Below are 14,077 nucleotides of genomic sequence, written 5' to 3'. Positions count from 1 at the left end.
CAGTGACAGTGACTTTTGGTGATAATACCCAAGGCTGCGCATTTCCTCTTTTTATTGTGATGGTAGCACTCGTCGGCACTCGAACTGTTCAAGTGTTTAAACCATCTCTGGACCAAAAGTGTTTCAATATATCCTTTTAATGATAGTTTGGAGTGTTAAGGCTAAATATGCCTATAAATTTGCAAATAGCTGTTTTATGCTAACATAACTTACTTTTCAAGACTTCATCGAAAAGAAACAGTTAGATTATTTCAAAGTTCTAATGGAGATAAGGTGTCCCCAAACTTTTGACAAGCATGGTGTGCATTGAAATGCATGAGAGCTGGGCAGCATAAATTTTGTCATGATTCAGCAACTCTATGCTGTCACAGTGCGTCTGAAATTAACGTTTAGTTTACTGAGCCTGTAGCTAATTATACAAACTGTGCAGGGCAACCTGCTACAACTGTGCTACTACACTGTAATTACTGTAATGTAATTACTTCACAGCTTTTTTAGATGTGAAGCACCTCATGAACCTGCCTTGTAACTAACTAGGTACCAACTGAAGTATAAACCAAAAGTACCAACCGAAGTGCAAACCAAAGGTACCAACCAGAAGTACCACCCAAGGGTATCAGCTAAAGTATCAACCCAAAGTACAAACCAAAAGTATCAACCGAAAAACAAACCAAAGGTGCCAACCAAAAGTATCAATCAAAGAACCAACTGAAGAACCTACACAAAAAACCTCTCACTCACATTAAGCAGGCTGAAGATGCTGGATGATTGTTTGTTGCTGGATGATTGTTTGTAGAGCTCTCCGGCTACCCGCTTCAGACCAGTTACCCACAGCCCAGTCACCGCCACCTGCCTTGGACTGGCTGCCCACTCTACACTGAAGTGGACTCCTAACTATTACTACTACTACTACTATTAATATTAGTAGTATAATAATTTTGTACGTAGTTTGACCAGAGGAGGATGGGTCCCCCCATGTGAGCCTTGGTTCCTCCCAAGGTTTCTTCCTCAGCTCTGAGGGAGTTTTTCCTGGCTTGCTCACCTGGAGGATTTACATTTCATGTTGAAACTTTGTTCTAAACGGATTTCTGTGAAGCTGCTTTGTGACAACATCAGTTGTAAAAAGCGCTATACAAATAAATTTGATTTGATTTGAAGATTCTCCACAATGGGAAGCTGTTAGCACTCAAATAGCTTTTGTTGCTTCATAAGAGTAGTGCTTTGCATCAATGACTCTGTGTATCCTGGTTAAGTTAACTCAACTTGAGCGCGCAGGACTTCATCAGTGCCCTCAAGTTCAGTTAACTCAAAAAAGCTGTGAAGTAAGTTGCCTTAATATTCATTTTTTGACATTATTTATTTTTTTATTTTGATTTCTCTTTTTATGCTGAAGAAGCAAAAGGTTTAAAAGTGCAGTAAAATAGAGCCATCAACAAGCCTGGGAAAAAAAGAAAATATATGTTGCTGGGGAAGACATAACAAAGAGAAAGGAAGTTGTTTCCCTCTAGAGCATTCTACAAATTCTACTTCGGCTCAGAAATACTGTGAAACAGTGAGACGGATTCTGGGTCTATATTACAGCTGCATTCAGGCACATTTTCCACTGCAGTTTGCAACCCATTCTCTCTGATCCTCCCTAAAACTGAAACATACGCTAAAAGATATTTGCATTTTTCCATGTACGTCGTACATAACCTGCATCTTTAGGCTCACATGTACAAAAGTCTGTGGAACCCACTTCTGAATTCAGCTACTTTAAGATGCATGAACTGTTGACAAAGAAGCTCAATCGCACACAAACAGCTTGTTTAATCTCCATAGAAAAGCACTGAGAGTAGAATAGGACTCTCTGGAGCAGCTGCACCTGAGCCTAAGCAGAAAGGTGGAACAAACTCCCTATTAACGTGACCTGTTCGCACCTGCCTGTGCGACCTTAACCCTTTTGCAAACAGGTGAGATTTGCCGTGGCTTGTCCTTACAGAGTACAGTCCCAACGGTGGGATTTGAACACTGTTAGAATGTTCAGGTTTGAATGCTAATGTACACCGATCAGACATAACATTCTGACCGCCTCCTTGTTTCTATGCTCACTGTCCATTTTATCAGCTCCACTTACTATATAGGTGCACTTTGTAGTTCTACAGTTACAGACTGTAGTCCATCTGTTTCTCTGATACTTTGTTAGCCCCCTTTTACCCTGTTCTTCAGTGGTCAGGACCCCCATGGACCCTCACAGAGCAGGTACTATTTGGGTGGTGGGTCATTCTCAGCACTGCAGTAACACTGACGTGGTGATGGTGTGTTAGTGTGTGTTGTGCTGGTCTGAGTGGATCAGACACAGCAGTGCTGCTGGAGTTTTTAAACACCTCAGTGTAAAGCTGCTTTGTGACAACACCTGCTGTAAAAAGCACTATATAAATCAACTTTGACTTGACTTGACTTGACAATGACTATATAATGAATGCTGCTTCAGTCAGTCTTCTGAACATAGGGATAACTTGGGATAACCATCTTGCCACATAATCTCTGTATAACATTCCTGCCATCATATCCAGACTGCAGTAATTCGGGAAAACACAGGGGTGCAGGAAAGAATTTTGCCTGGAAGTTGAGGTACTGAAATTTTAAACATGTACTTAATGCAAAAGATGATATCATGCAAAATAACAAATGAAGTTTTGTCATAAAGTGCTGTAACAAGCAATATGTCATTGTTGTTGGAAGAAAACCTTTTATCTCCAAAATGGTAACTTTACAGGAGAAGGAAAAAAACACTTTACTTTTAATGTAAGTCAATGGAACCAAGTCATTTTGGACCATTTCTTTTAGTCCATTCATCATGAAATTTACACACAGTGTGAAGGGCAACAGGTATTTTCAAAAATCGAGATACAAGGTTTTCTTCCGACAACAGCCATACACATATAACTGACTGCAGACGCATATCCTCTTGCCACACTCACATTCTGGACTTTATGCAAATGAACTGAGTGGCGACCAATCAGACTGTTGATGAGTGGTGCATTAACGATTGTTACGCCCACAGTCACATGGTAAGATTAAACACATAAGACATAATGATAAAAACATCATGCTGTTAGATTATACTTTTATATAATAACAGGCTGCTTTAGGGCTCAGAACTGGCCCATAACTCTGAATATATTTTCCTTCTTTGCATCTCAACCTGCTTATGTTTTAGTGATGCCCCCCCCCCAAAGCAGCCAGCAGCTGTCGAGGGAAGCGTTTCAGGTCTATTTAAGGAAAATACAGCAGAAAATATATAAACAGAATATAAAAATACAAACTCCACCCTAAAACAAGCACACATGAGTCTTTACTATGCTCAAAATAATGAGAAAGTTTGGATCTGTATTTGGAGAACTTACTTGTGAAATGGTTAATGAAGACCTGGATGGACCCGGAAATTGTTCTAGAGATTATCTGAGTGCAGCGCCTTCATCTGAGTAACTGGAAACTGAGCTTTTTTTGGTCATTATTGAACATCAACAACACCTCCAAACAGAATAAACCAGCCCTTTCTCTATATGTTTATAGAAAATCTGTTTGCTATCAGTTGAATTGATCCTTTCCATGATGGCTTAATTAAGCATTATTTGGTTGTTGGTTCCTAAAATTTCAAGCATCCCCTGAGAGCAGATTAAAATGTTATTATTATTATGTTTAAGCAATAGAACACGAGAGGGAGTGTGTTATCACAGCTGTGATTTGGTCGCCGTAGATCATCACAGCCATAATGTTATTGGCGATAACACACTCCTCGAGTGGCCTATTGCTTTTATACAACAGTTAAATAAATACAGTAATAAATTAATAAACTGGGCCGTGAACGCGGCGTTTAATATGTTTTAATGTTCGCAGTTCCTTCACCAAATTATAGTTCCTTAAGAAGCAGCTTGTTGCTACGTCAGAGTAACGAGCTCCGCCCACTCGCTGCACAGTCTGCTGTAAGCCTCGCCTTTTGAAGTTCGGACTGAGCCGTAAAACTACCACAATATCAAGTTCAGCTCAGTTTTGTCAGTTTTTGCCAGATCAGTATTAATGTTGTTTTGTTCCAGCCAGTCTGTAAAGCATCTTACAGCCCATTTAGTTTGGCGAATGGTGTTGGGTTCATTTCTGGCTGATTCCAGGTTGTTCAGCTGTTCTTCTGTCACAGCTGCCGACTGAAAAGCTGCTCAGTGGTGATGACAGTTTGGGAATTTAGTGGAGTCTCATCTTCAGGGTCTGACCAAATCGGCTGTCGGTCAAATGTGATCTTAAAAGTGTCTCTTTTCTGTTTGTGGCAAAGTAAGAAGTAAAAACGTTGAAATGGCTTGAGCGTCTCCTACAGCTGTCAAAGTCGTTGCTTAGCAACGGCGTCTCAGCGGAGTGATACAGTGTTTGTGAAAAAAACATGATGTTATGGTGAAATAACAGCACAGTTAGAACGCTTCTCAACCAATCAGCTTGCATGGCCGGAACTAACTGTTGTATAATTTTATTTAATAAAGAAAATGGATGTGTGTTGTTTGGCTTATATTCTTTTGACTTTAGGTGGTGATTCTGAATCAGTTTTAAAGAAGAAGAAGGACTATAGAGAATAACCTCATCACCGTTTGCTTCCAAAAGTCACAAAGCAAAGTTGGACTAAAACTGTAATATAAAAATCATAACGCTTTAGGCTCTCTCTCTCTCTGTCTTTTTCCCCTTTCTTCTTTTTTATTTTTATATTAAAAAAAAAAAATCTTAATCTGGTTTCAGTCTTGACTCGGACTTTACTAATGCAAAGTCTTGGTCTTGACCCGAACTCACCTCTGATGGCCTTTACTACAACACTAGAATTCACAGATAAGTTCTGTGTGACTGTTGGGTTGTAGTGTTTGTTAGCAACATTAGCCTTGTAGCTCCAGTTTTAAACTGAAGAAGCTAAAATTGGACTGTATGGCCCAGTCCCATTTCTTCTTTTTACCCCTACCCCTTGTTTTCGAGTGTCACCCTAACCCCTTGAAACTGAGTCACAGGGTAGTGGTTGAACTCTTCCCTCTGAAATGGGACCCTCAAATAAAAAGAGCATCACTTCATTAACAGCTACCAGTGCTGCTCTGTAGGCGACCCTGCCAGTCTGCAGTGACAGCAGAGGAGGGTAAAGTTCAGCTCCTCACTGCTGGGCTTTAGTTACATTTAGGGCATCATATGACTTCAAAGAGGGGGGCAATTATTTATTATCACCCACCGCCAATTCTTCAGTGATATGAAGCTGAAGTCAGATATTCACCAGCTTCTTGTTTGAATTTTCCCGTTCCACCTTAAATGGTGCAGCAGTTACATTCTAGCGCTTCAGGTGTCAGAACTGCTGGACTATTTAAGGTGGAACAGGAAAGTTAGCTAGTAAGCTACCGAGACATTAGCATGCTTTTAGTGATTTTTTTGCCTGTTATGAAGAAAACGACCATAATACACTGAAACGACATTAAACTAAGATAATACAGTGGTTATCGTAATTTTTTAACAGAGAAAATTCTCACATTTGTGGGTTTCTTTGGTCTCTTGTTCAGCCATCTTGCCAGTTTTTCTTTTTTTCTCATATCACTCTGTTTGGAGTCTCTGAAAAACCTCTGTTTGGAGGGTCATGTAGCCCAAACTCACCCTACCCCTCTATCTCAACAAGAATTGGGACACCCTAACCCTACATGTGAACACGCAAAACAGAGGGCTAAGGGCTGAGTGGCAGGGGCGAGGGGTGAAATGGGATTGGGTCTAAGTATGTCTTGGCTGATCAACAATATCTGGGGTAAACAGAAAATATCAGATTTTTCACTGAGCCATTCCTAGAATGCAGAGACACAGAGTGAATGCCACACATTAAACCTGTTCAGTGCTGGTGTTCAAGACACGAAGGACTGTACATGTTTCTGACTGCACACTGCTGCTGCTCTGAGTGCTCTAACAGCCTGAACATTGAGTCTCTCCCGGTCTCACCTGCCCTCCATCACCCTCAGCGAGCACTGGTGTGAAATTACACACTCCCCTTTACTCTAACGCAGCGGCGGCCTGTGGCTTACACACTGTGGTTAAGAATTGTAGCAGACAAGGTCATACACTCGCTGTGTTGTGCAAAGTCTGTCAGTCAACTTTAATTGTACACTTTGACACAGCAAAAGGTAATTCTGCCTCAAAGCAGGACTTTGGTCGGTGATTCGGAAAAGAAAAGTTTGGAGCTCATGCATCTTTAAAGCCTTGTCGGGAAAACAGGGGGAAACTATTGAGTGAAGTTAGATGAATTGATCAATAGATTCTCAACAGAAAAGAGCGAGCAGCACTTTGACCAAACAAAAGGAAGTCAGGACTCATTCACCACCTCAGAGACTCGTTCACCACCAGTCATATTAACACTGTCTAGGCACCGATACACACACTGATAGTCCAGTAGAGAATCAGCTTTACACATTTCCCTCCTTCACCTCAAAGGAAGTCAATCAGAGACATGTTTGGTGTCTGGATAATGATTCTTTGGTTTTGCATCAGCTTTATGTCTGATGCAGTTTAGTAATGGAAGTTATAACCCCATCAATTAACATAAGAACTCTATGCCTTAATTATTACACACTTGCCTCAAGCCTGGTCGAATTAAGTAAGATTTTTCTATGGAAAATATTTTTTACACAGCCATTCAGTGATGTAGATGCTGTACATCATGTAGAAAAAGCATGATTTGCTAAAACTAGGATTCAGGATGATTCACTATATCTACACTGTTAGAAATAAAGGTTCTGTTCAGGTACATTTCTCGTTCATCAAGGTACAAACACTGTAAATGTTCCCTCAAAGCTCCAACAGTGGTTTTAAGGTCTGATTGTGAACCTTAAATAAGTTTTTCCAGGTGAAAAGTTCGTATTTGTACCTTTTCATAACCGAATGTTTTAAACAGAACAGTAAAATAAAAGCCTGGAGACGAGACGGGGTGTGTGGAGTCAGTACAGCTTAGAACATATCATTTCAGTGGATTATGGTTCAGTTATGTTCCCTGACTAAAGGTACTGAGATGGACCCTTGAGGGTCCCACCCTAGTGACAAGAGGGGAACTGACCCAGAGACAGTTTAGTACATTTATTTCTTTTTGTCCAAGGCTGGCTTTACACTGTAAACTTTAGTTGCTTGAAACCTACATGAAGCCAAACTGTACTTGAGTGGTGTAACGTAAGGCATCTTGCAACTCACTTGAAACTTAGACGCAACAGTTGCAAGAGCCTCAACTTTGTGAAAGAAGTTTCATGCAACAGCCAATCACAAATGGTGACATCACGTGATCACATGAACGACACACATTAAAAAGACTCCCTACATCACTGGGCAAAAAATAAAATGGTCAACTGGGGTGACTTGAGGTTGGTAGTTTTAAATTTGTCAGTTTTCTGAGTCGTGACACAAATGTGAGTTTCTCAAAGCTAAGTTTCTGTATTGACTAATCAGCTAAAGCTAACAGCTTCTTCCTTTAAGTCTGTTGTTATCATGATCTACATAGCTGCATTCATTCCCTCTTCTCTTGATGCCCCCTAGTTTTTCAGATTCAGTTCAGACTCAGATTTATTTGGAATCCAAAGGTTGAAAATAATTACAGGAGAGGAGAGTGAGACGTGGTCTGTAAAGGACTTGTTGTGCTTCTAGGACAAGATAAACGAGACATCAAGTAGGCAGAAACAGTAATGATTACGCAAACTTTCAGTTTCAAAAGCTTAACATATACAAATCTATGGAAGTCCTAAAGGGCAATGGATTTGTGTAAGTTTTATTTATTTATTTTTTTGGTGATAATGAGTTATTTTCATTTGTTTTCCCAAAATCTTGTGATATTTATGTCATAATCACAGCAAAACAAACATTTTCTGGAGATCTTGAGTTATTTATATTATCATCATAACATAACAGACATTATTTTATTGAGGTAACATTTGTTATATTGTGATAATGGCAAAGATCATTTTAGAAAACACTGCTCATGATAATTGTACAAAAAAACTTGAGATCTCAAGAAAACAAATGAAACTAACTCCAATAATGATAAATAAGAAAAATGGAGTAAAATCAAACAAACATGCAAATCAGTGGCTCTTCAGGGCTTCCATAAACACCAGATAAAAAATTCAAAGATTATTGAGAAGTAGCTGTTATGACAAACAGTACTTTACCATAATAATAACCGTAACGATCATTAAATTAATGCAAATGTGTTTTTAATAAAGGTGATCATTTGGTTTTGGACATTTAATCTCCATTTCTGTTAATTAGCAACAGCAGTGTTAAAGTACAGTACATGTATGGTTTATTTACATACATTTAACTGGTACTTTGACAGTGAAAATACTTTTTACAGTTTTTTACTGCATTTTACTTGAAGCTGTGGTCCCCAGGAGTCGTGTCACTGGTGTTACTGCGTAACTCTTATTTTGAAATAAAAATCACACTGATGACATCACTTGACTTCCCTTTACCTGTTTTCTGAGGATCTATGAAGAAAAGCTCATGGTGAGTCCACTGTGTCTTTCAGTTATCAGAGATTTTCCCATTTAGCTCATGATTTCATATGAAGCTTTTAGCTGAAGTCACTGGTGTGACCGACTTTATTCTGAGGTAACTGTGAAAAATATAATACAAATGGATTAAATTCCATATTTTAGTGGATATTCCATGATTGACAACATGTGGTTTGATGCTCTGTAGCAGTTATTTTATAAAATGCATTGTTCATTTAAAATGTCTCTGGTGTTCCTTTATTATGTGTAACACCAATGAGGATCAGTAACACCAGTGACTCCTATAGAAAAGTGGAAGTTTCTGTAGAATGACCTATATATATATATATATATATATATATATATATACACACACACATTATGGCAAGCCAAACAGGAAATATTTAATGAACTTTGATATATACACAATGAACTTTGATATATATATATATATATATATATATATATATATATATATATATATATATATATATATATACAATGAACATTGATATATATGGATTGAACATTGATATTTTGAATGAAAGTCGCTGTTGAAGGGTTGAGGATGGCCAAGAAAAACTGTACATCAATAAATGGGCATTAACAAACTCCAGGTGGAGCTTAAAGGAAGGGAATTCTGATAAAGTGACCAGTATCTATACACAGTGATCCTGTGGACAGAGTGACTCTGTCTAGCCCTGCTCTTTCTTCTGAGGGTCACCAAACACAAACACACTCTTCCTAACTCTGAGCTGGACACAGAATAACATAGTAAACACATACACACACTGTAACTGAAGAACAACAACATAGCAACATTAAATAACAATGTAAACAGTCTGTTTTGGGGGGGGTTGGGGGTGCAAGGCTACAACACACACCAAGTTTCATTCAATATATATACATTTTCATTTAATATATTTCAATGTTCATTCCATATATATCAACATTCATTCTATATATCTCAGTAGAACAAAGATTGATATATATGGAAGGAACATTGATATATATGGAATGAACTGACATGTTCATTCCATATATATCAATGTTCATTAAATATTTCCTGTTTGGCTTGCCATAATACATATATATATATATATATATATATATATATAGAGAGAGAGAGAGAGACCAGCCATGACAGCTGAGAAATGATAATACAAATGCTGCAGATATGTAAATTACACCTCACAGATGACTTTATAGTGAGAACGATGTGTCAAAAAAATGACTAAAGGTAAACCTGCCATGCAAACTATGCAGTACGCATGATGCTAATTGGTGGGGCATAAATTTCCATTACTTGTTAGCTACATTAGCCTTGTAGCTCCAGAGCAAACCTAAAGAAGCAAACTTGAGACAGCAAACATGTCTTGGCTGGTCAACTACATCTGAGGCAAGGCGGAAAATTGGATTTTTGGCTGAACTATCACTTTAATGAATCAAGGGCAGTCACAGTCATGTAAGCAAAAGGTGACTCAGCAGCTCAGTGCTGACTGTGACAGCCTTTGATTCCTTAAAGCGATAGTTCAGCAGAAACCTCCCCAGGGCCAGCTGCTCTAATCCAGCTGGACAAACCAGCCCTGAAAGGTGCGTGAAAAGTGGTGGGGTGCTTTGTGTTGTATTTTAACCGATGGCTGAGGAGTGTTATTGCCAAATCCAGCGTGGCAGAGCCGGACCCTTTGATCCTGGAAGGCTTTGAAAGAAAATAAAAGCGCTGACACATCCGGCCACGGGCGTCTAATCAGATTCAGCATTGTAGCACCCGGCCTGTTTACTTATTAAAACTTGTTTACATAATTGGGGATATCAAAGCCTTCTATGTGATACATTAACCAGTCGGCGTCTAATTCTAGTGAAGATTTTACACATGAAAGCGCTCCTTCAGATTACTGCAGAAAACTTAAACACAGGAAAACCTGAGAAAAAAAAATAAATGAATAAACTTTACCGGCCTGCAACAAAGAAAACAAGGAATTAAATATCGCACAACCAAGAAAATGCAGAATTTTAGCATAATTAAACAAAGCATGGAGGAAAACACTTGTTTTTGAGGAAAGATTCCTGGTTTGATTCTTCTTCAGGTACACTCTTGAAAAGTGGGCACCTCAAGGGGTTTTTGTATTAAAGGCAGTGGTTATATATAGAACCGTCACAACTCAAAGAAGCATTTTAATGCTTAAAGGCATTGTCACTACCTGATCTACATCCCCTGCCAGATTTATGCCGCATATGCTTGGTTGGCATGCTGTCCTACCTATTTTGAACTTGATTGCTTATCAGTGAAAGCACAAAGCTTTAAGGCTTAATTATCTAAATTTGAGCGGATTCGCCTTGTTTATGATAGCATTCTCAGCTTGTATAGATGCTGCAACAATAGCATGAACAAAGCTGGGCTGAATCTCAAAAGGCACCGTACTCTCTTTGTAGCTCATGAAATAACAGCTTTAACACCCAAGTTGTGGCATTATATGTGAACAAACCCAGTTCCAAAAAGCTGGCACAGTACGTAAAATGCAAATAGAAAAAAACAGAAAGCAGTGATTTGTGAACTGTATTTTACATGTATTTGAATGACAAGCACAAAAAAATAACATTTTACTTTTTTAACTTTATTGAACTTTGTAAATATGCACTAATTCCAAATTTAACGCCTGCAAGAATTGCAAGAAAAGTTGGAACATACTGAGAATGGTTAAAAACCATGTTTTGGAACTTTCCACAAGTAAACAGGTGAACAGATAACAGGTGATGCTATCATGATTTAGGATATTAGGATATAAAAAAGACAAGGCTATAAAAGGATCTTTCACAAAAGACTAATGTTGCTATTTTTTGGAAAACTATGCAAGCAAATATTCCAACAGTTCAAGCACGATGTTTCTCAACAATTGATTGCAGTGATTAATAACATTATGGGAAGATTAAGAAAATCCGGAGAAATGTCTGTGTTAAGGGCCGAAAAACAATCTCCCAGACAGCACTGCATTAAAACTCACCATGCTTATGTAATTATAACCTCATGGAATCAGGAATACTTTGGAAAACCCTTGTCAGTAAACTCCGCTGCATCTACAAATGTAAGATAAAACTCTACTAAGTGAAGCAGAAGGCATGTATCATATAACATTTAGAAACGCTGCCAACTTCTCTGGGTTACAGCTCATCTGAGATGCACTGACTCAAAGTGGAAGTGTGTGTTGTGGCCTAACGAGTCCACCTTTCAGATTGTTTTTTGAAACTAATGGACATCATGCTCTCTGGGCCAAAGAAAAAGAGGAGCATGCTGATTGTTACCAACACAAAGTTCAAAAGCCAGCGTCCGTCATGCTATGAGGGTGTGTTAGTGCCAATGGCTTGAGTAACTTGCACAATTGTTAAGGCATCATTAATGCTGAGGGGTACACACACATTTTGGAGCAACATACGCTGCCATCCAGAATTTAGGCAGTGTCTTTTTCAGGGACGTCCCTGCTTGTTTCAGAAGGCAGTGCCTCCTAGTAAGAGATGGCAGACGCTAGACTGGCCTGTCTGCAGTCTGGATCTGTCTCCCTTTGAAAACGTGTGGCGGATTATGGACCACAGTATACAATAATAGAGATGCCAGATGCCAAAAACTTTTATCAAGTAAGAATGGGAAGAAAAGTCCACTTTCACAGCTACAACAATTGGTGTTCTCAGTTCACAAATGATTTCTGAACGGTGCTAAAAGGAAAAGGGATGTAACACAGTGGTAAACATACCCCTGTCCCAACTTTTATGAAACATGTTGCAAGCATCAAATTTAGAATAAGTATTTTTATACAAAAAACAACAAGCGAATTAGTTGAAACTAATTAGTGTTGTGCTGTACTGGTCTTTCTACTATTTTGAATTGAATACAGGTCAAAAAGGACAACTACAACATCTACAACTTACGTATTAAGCTCTACTTTTATAGTGATATGAGTGGCAAGTGCACTAGGGGGCCCTGTGGGATATTATGAGAAACTCTAAACAGCTGCTTTGTTTCGTAGTGGGACTTCATTATCAACGTAGTGAAAAAAATGAACCAATTTCAATTTTGTCGTTGTGATACGGCCGATCATAATGCAGATGCTCTCCTCGTCTTTCCTGGACGTATACTTCATTTTCTTCTTCCATCACTGCTTTGCAATTGTTCCACTCTGTGCCATTACTTTGGTAGTGGGATGTTAATAGAATTATTTTTTGAATGTACCTTGAATTTGAAGCATCTGAATATTCAAAAGATGTGCCCAGGGAAATCTGTAAAAGCAAGACCTGATACCTGATACAGAGTAGGGGACGTCCATTTCTAAAGCAAGATGTCAAGTGCTGCTGGAGTTTTTAAGCACCTCAGTGTCACTGCTGGACTGAGAATAGTCCACCAACCAAAAATATCCAGCCAACAGTGTCCTGTGGGCAGCGTCCTGTGACCACTGATGAAGGACTAGAGGATGACCAACACAAACTGTGCAGCAGCAGATGAGCTATCGTCTCTTACTTTACATCTACGAGGTGGACCGACAAGGTAGGAGTGTCTAATAGAGTGGACAGTGAGTGTTTAAAAACTCCAGCAGCACTGCTGTGTCTGAACCGGTCAGACCAGCACAACACACACTAACACACCACCACCACGTCAGTGTTACTGCAGTGCTGAGAATGATCCACCACCCAAATAGTACCTGCTCTGTGAGGGTCCATGGGGGTCCTGACCACTGAAGAACAGGGTAAAAGGGGGCTAACAAAGTATCAGAGAAACAGATGGACTACAGTCTGTAACTGTAGAACTACAAAGTGCACCTATATAGTAAGTGGAGCTGATAAAATGGACAATGAGCGTAGAAACAAGGAGGTGGTCAGAATGTTATGCCTGATCGGTGTATATGACAATTAATCATCAGCTAAAATGTCATGACTGTGACGGCCCTAGTTCCCACTGCCCAGCTTCTCCATTTAGCTCAAACCAGTGGCAGAGATGTTCAGGAAGTTGGAACAAAGTCCTCGGGATGATTTTTACTTTCTGGACCGAAATTGCCCAAGTCTGAAAATGCCTGAATGCCAGTGCTAACTTAGTTGTAAAATGATGACACAAATGGACGTTAATTAGCCTTGTTGAACTGAATTCCTCGCTGCTCAGAGCCCATTTTCTTAGCTTTAGATAGGCTAATTATCTTAGCTAGTTGTACAGGACAGAACATCAACTACACAGTCTAGAACAAAATCTGCTATGCAAAATAATGACCTGTCTAGCAGATATAGAGTGAGGTCAGCTTCACCCTTCATGACCTTCAGCTCCCTTCGCTCTCTCCAGCACTGGGAACATGGATGTTCATTCTCGTCTTTGCTGTAGATCAGTCATGCTCTCTCTGGCAGTGTAATTTTCCCTGACACGGCTTCATAAAAGCAGTAACCAGCTGTCTTACCAGAGTCTTACCAGAGCTATGCTAGATGGCTACTGCTGCCCAGCATGTGCTGTGGTAGCAAAACAAAACTGACAGCCAAGTAAAACCACCTCCTGTCCTGATAGGTTGAGTGTTTGTGGTCTGTATCACTTGCTTTTC

This window comes from Colossoma macropomum, unplaced genomic scaffold (genome assembly GCF_904425465.1).
Source record: "Colossoma macropomum unplaced genomic scaffold, Colossoma_macropomum, whole genome shotgun sequence".
NCBI lineage: Eukaryota > Metazoa > Chordata > Actinopteri > Characiformes > Serrasalmidae > Colossoma > Colossoma macropomum.
The sequence above is the reverse complement of the archived record's forward strand: the minus strand, read 5'-3'. Positions refer to the sequence as shown.